The sequence below is a fragment of the Schistocerca cancellata genome, chromosome 6 (genome assembly GCF_023864275.1).
Source record: "Schistocerca cancellata isolate TAMUIC-IGC-003103 chromosome 6, iqSchCanc2.1, whole genome shotgun sequence".
Taxonomy (NCBI): domain Eukaryota; kingdom Metazoa; phylum Arthropoda; class Insecta; order Orthoptera; family Acrididae; genus Schistocerca; species Schistocerca cancellata.
This window is the reverse complement of record NC_064631.1, coordinates 8,442,966-8,448,763: the sequence shown is the minus strand read 5'-3', so window position 1 is coordinate 8,448,763 and position 5,798 is coordinate 8,442,966. Positions and strand designations below refer to the sequence as shown.

The 5,798-nt window shown below is 37.8% G+C and overlaps 1 long non-coding RNA gene across 1 annotated transcript; it reads right to left on the bottom strand.

Moving 5' to 3' along the window:
* Positions 1–513: 513 nt before the first annotated feature.
* Positions 514–2,263, bottom strand: LOC126190904 (uncharacterized). Its single transcript, XR_007538295.1, has 2 exons — positions 1,756–2,263; positions 514–1,675 (listed from the first exon to the last, which is right to left on the bottom strand). It is a non-coding gene; the product is annotated as an uncharacterized LOC126190904 (long non-coding RNA).
* Between the last annotated feature and the right edge of the window lie 3,535 nt (positions 2,264–5,798).

Genomic DNA, 5,798 nt, shown 5'->3' with positions numbered 1-5,798 from the left:
TTATTCACAGAGTACCACTGTTCCACCTTGCTACACAGTGCTCCCGCTAAAATAGTGAACACACAAATCAATCAAGCATGTGGCTCATTATAGGGTGTGTTTTCCCCACCATCACACACTAGTTGCTGGTCCCAAGTAATATTCAACCACCATCAACACATGGATAAGAATAAAAAAACCAATCCAGAATGATTAATTTACTCAAAATTTTCATTAGCGGAACACTAGTGTCTGATTGTATAATGGCTCGGGACAGAGATGTGGAGCATTGCTGCATCAATGGGCATGGAAGCCTCTTCATCAATGCGATTGTAGTTAAGAGCAGCAAATGGTGCACCACATAACATTTGAAAGTTCCCTCAGGGGATTCAAACAATGGAAGACTTACAGCTTCTGGTAGGATTTAAAACCTGGATTTAGAGCTATGATCCCATTATGAACAACTGTATATATCTGTTGTAAGTATCATCTAGTATCTCCTGCTGTCATCAAACAAAAATAACTTAAGGACGCTTTAAATTTCAGGCATTTATTACAACTGAATCTCAAAACTAAATATAAATTCATGCTTCAGTTTCCTTTGACAGTTCAGCATCACCAGTGAAGTATTCTCAGACTTCACTGGTGAAGTCACTGAACCTGTTTCCTTGAGTGTAAAAGTAGGAGGAAGAAATTTGGAACCCTGTAGATGTAACTATTTAGCAAGTTATTGACAGACATATCGGGAAACAAGAGAACACTGGAACAGAGAAATAGAAAGGCTGGTCTCAATGTGGCATAGTTAAATTTGACTACAAAGATCAGATTTTACTACTGTACCATCTTTATTGTGTAGTCTATACGAATTGACAAAAAAGTCTGAAATTGTAGAAACATGTGTAGCCTGTGTAAATTGCATAATATTTTCATAATATTGTTGCATTCCGTCCTGGATTTTCCATTGTTTGATCCATTAAGTTGCATCTGACAATCCGTGTCTGCCACTGTAATAGTTTTGTTTAAATAAATCTCCATAAATATACGTATTATTGCACATCATTTTAAGTGTTTTTCTGTACATTAATGAGTAATATAAATCCTAGTATAATAATTTAACTGTGGAAATTTTTCACACAAGCACAAAAATGGAAGACATACATTGTTCTCAACATGAGACAATTTCAGATAAGTACACTAAAATAGTGGCAATAAATATGGTAACTATATTAGTGCTGTGTATAGCTTATTGCCAAACTTCAGTCTTTTCTGAATATTCAATGATCACAGATGGCTTCAATCAACAAGTAAACATAGTGGATGGTATCTGTTGTCACTGCTATTACAAAGTATCTGAATTCTTCACAGTTGATGGCTTTTCACTAATCATATGAATGTAATTTATTACAGAATATGAAAACGCATTATTTTCTCTTTACTGATTTGAAACACGTAACAAAAGCAAGTGTGTTTGCACTTTTATACTGTGTAGCAGGTACTGTCAATCCAGTCTTCGTAATTGCTACCAATAAACAAAACTGTTGGCTCCTTCCCAGTCTTCGTAACTGCTACCAATAAACAGAACGTTTAGCTCCTTCATTGATATTCTCTTCATTTACCGCCACGTCGAAGCAAGTGAACTTCTCACTTATTTTTACTATGTGAAAACTCAGACGCCTACGACCAACAGGTTCAGAGGCTGCAAGAAAAATAGTGGTTCTTGATTGGTTCTCAACTACTAAACAAGTGCTATAGAAGATGATGAAATAGGACACTTACTTATAATGTTGTAAACAGTGCAGTACGTTAAGCAGAAAGCTGAAAAATGTTTTAGCGTTATGGAACATTCATATCATGATGGTGCTACTCCACAGAAATTGTTCTGTCTTTCACGTCTTTTGACGTGCAAGTCATTGATTTACTCTCAAACTGATGTATGACAACCATTCAGCGGCGCTTATCACATTTTCAAGAAAGCGCGGCTCGTTTATGAGAGCGCCTTATTTTATCCTTATCTGCATAGCATTTTGTTCGCAAATTTTAATGCTCATCACTCCCGTGTAATGTGCACACTTTGCCTTTTTCGTCTTTGCCACCATGACGCCCAACAACAGTACTTAAGTATAATCCCCGCCGAACATAATGACAGTATCAACAGCGACCTTCCGTTCCGTCTTAAATTATCTGACACTTTTGATTGCGCCAGCGCTGTTTCTGCGTATTCCAAGCTATTATTCAGTCACTTCGCTAATTACAGCTGACACGCCAGAGACTTTATATGTGTCTGTGTTCCAAAGTCAACATTCTCATTTTGCTAATCGATCATGTCGCTAAAGAGCACAAACGGGCTACAGATCCGTACTACGACTTGTTTGTCTACAGTTATTAAATGTGAAGTAGTTGTATGGGTTTGTTTCCTTGTTTTTTTTGTTTTTTTGTCATGCCCACATAAACATTTTACGATTGAATTTATGGTCATTCTTGGAGCACGAACCATTGTATACTTATTTTTAGAAGGAATACAAATAATTATAAACGTAGCTGAAAATAGCAAAAGTAGTATTATTCTATGAAAAAGACGACCAGCGCCGTATGGGTAACTATAAGCTTGTGCCACTGTCAGGTTTTTCAAAAATTATTGGAAAGTATTTGTTTCACAACTGTTGTATTTTAGTTTCCTATGATAAAATAACATGTAAAGTTAAAAACTATTAGATGGTTTTTATTAAACTGAAAGGCGTAACGGAACAACTGAATATAAAACACCTGTTTTACTCTTTGATGGTACAGCACTTAACGCAAGTCACACAGAGAATCATTAAAATTGCAATCTTAACACCCCTCTCCAATTTAGTGATTTTACATTTAACGCCAACAAAAATTAAAATAAACCCATCAAGCTCCTCAAAGCAGTGAATCTAGGAGCTGGTAAGCCTTTGGTAAAAGTATCTGCAACCTGATGCTCGGCTGTGATGATCCTGTGGTGGTGAAGCTGACTCACAAAATTATATTTAACATTGACATGACTCAACCGTCGATATTCCCATGTTTTCAGTATCCGTATACTGGACTGATTATCTTCAAATATACGAATTGGTAGCTGGAGTGGAATTTGAATATCATCCAGCAAATATTTCACCCAGAGTAACTCAGCTGCAGCTGTCGCCAGAGCTACATATTCTGCCTCTGCAGAAGACAAAGCAACACTAATCTGTTTCTTTGTTGTCCAACAGACGGTGTTTCCAAAACATTTTAATAGATAACCAGAGGTAGATCTTGCATCTTCGTTTCTATTCCGGTTTGCATCAGCATAGGCCAGAAGGACTTCTTCATTCCCGTTTCGATAATGTAGTCTTATATTGACAGTTCCTTTGATATACCTCAAAACTGTTTTTAAGCTTTTCCAGAGTTGTTCCGATGGATTGTTTTGGTATCTGCTCAAGAAGTTGGCCACAGCACACAAATAAGGTCTTGTTCTGACATCGTGTACATCAAACATCCAGTCAGCTCTCTGCAGGGTTTATTAACCATTTTCCCTTCCTTGATTTCCAGTTTAACTTCCATAGACGTCTTGGCCGGATTACAATCTTGCATGCTGGATCGTTGTAGCAAATTCTTAAAATATGATGTTAGGATCAGATAGATTTCTCCATTGTTAATAGAAATCTCTATTCCCAAGTATGATTGTGGTTCTCCCAGTTCCTTTATTTTGAACTTCTGCTTTAACTTAAATTTCACTCTGTCCATTTCCTCTTTACTATTTCCTGCCATCAAAATGTCATCAACATAGAGCACAATATAAATGACAAATTCCTTTAAAATCGTATAGCAAAGACAATTATCTGCTTCTGACTGAGTGAATCATATAGACATAAGAAAGGTATGAATAGAGTGATTCCATGCTAGTGGTGCTTGGTGCTTGCTTTAAGCTGTACAAAGATTTCTGTAACCTGCAAACCAAACCAGTTGTGTCTTCCAGTTCTTCTGGAATGCCCACTCTTCCAGGAATAGTCGTGAATATTTCCTGCTTGAGTAATCCGTGAAGAAAAGCGCTGGTGACATCAAATTGTTCCAGAACCAGTCCTAGTTGGTTTGCAACAACTACCATTTTTCTAACAGTTGCAAGTCGAGCCTCTGGTGCGTATGTTTCATCGTAGTGAAATCCCCTTTTCTGTGAATATCCTTTTGCCACAAGTCTAGCCTTGTGTCTTGTGATATTTCCATCCTTGTCCTTTTTTCAATTTGAACACTCACTTACTGCCAATAGTCTTCCTTCCAGGTGACAATTTAACAAAGATCCAAGTCTTGTTTTCCTTTATAGAGTCAGTTTCATCATGTACAGCTTTATACCAGTATTACTTATCTTCACGATTTGCAGTTTCCTTGTAGCTTTTCGGTACATCATCCACAAATGAATCAGCATTGAGTGCAAGAACAGCATACTCTTTCAGATATTTAGGAGGGTTCCTCTTCCTGGTAGAACACCGAACACCTTTCTTTTCTGATAAATTTTCAGCTTCCTCTTCATCACTGATCAGTTCAGGTGTGGGAATTCTTTCATGACCCCCATCACTTAGTTTGGCATCTTCTTCGACGATGACTTCTTCATTATCATCCTTCTCGGATGATCCCTGTACAGATTATGGGATCCAGTCCTCAGCTGGTTTACTTTCAAAGTCAAATCTTCGTTCGTAGAAAACAATGTTCCTTCCTGTGACTATATTTACTTCCTCTGGACGCCAAAGCCTGTAACCATTAGGACAGCAACCAGTGAAATAGCATTTTAAGGACTTGCCTTCAAATTTCCCTGTTCGCAATTCCTTTGGTACCAGTAGATAAGCTGCTATGGTCGCAGGTTTGGGTCCTGCCTCGGGCATGGATGTGTGTGATGTCCTTAGGTTAGTTAGGTTTAAGTAGTTCTCAGTTCTAGGGAACTGATGACCACAGATGTTAAGTCCCATAGTGCTCAGAGCCATTTGAACCATTTCAACCAGTAGATAAGCAATACATCTGAACACTCTCAACTTACTCAAATTGGGTTTCTCATTATACCACAAAGCTGCAGGCACCTTTCCTTCCTTCTATTAAGCAGGTACACGGCAGTACGAACAGCTTCTGATAAGACATTTTATCTAATTTACACTGAAGTAGCATACTATGAGCTTTCTCAATAATAATTCTATTCATTCGCTCTGAAACATAATTTTGCTGAGGAGTATATCTGATTGTAAACTCAAACTATATTTCTTGTTCTTCAAAAAACTGTTTCAGTCCATTTGACATGTATTTACTAGCACTGTCACAGTGCAGTCTGCTAATCTTCGAGTTGAAATGAGCTGTAGCCATGGCATGAAGCGTCTTCAGATAGCGAGTTACCTCTGACTTCGATTCCAGTGCATAGGCCACTGTGAAATGTGTAAAGTCGTCGACGAGCATATACTTCTTTCCGTCGAACGATTCAAGTGCAATTGGCCCACACAGATCACTGTGGACCAACTGAAGAGGTCTGGTGGCAAATTTCCTATTGTGATCGCATGGCAGCTGTGATTGTTTTCTTTTGACACAATTTGAACATTGTTTTGTGAGTATTGTTCAAGTGTGACAGGAGGCATTTAATGTTATCATAAGTCAAATGGCCTAATCTGCTATGTTACAGTTTCGCATTAGTTGCAGTTGAAGCAGCTGATAAGGCTTTTCGCTGCAAAAAATTTGGAACAGATAACTGAGATTCATTCCTATTTGCAATGGCAACAGTTTCTTTTCCTTTTTTTTATTAAACCATGAGCCTTTCAAAATGTGATACTAAAACCATTCATTTCTAG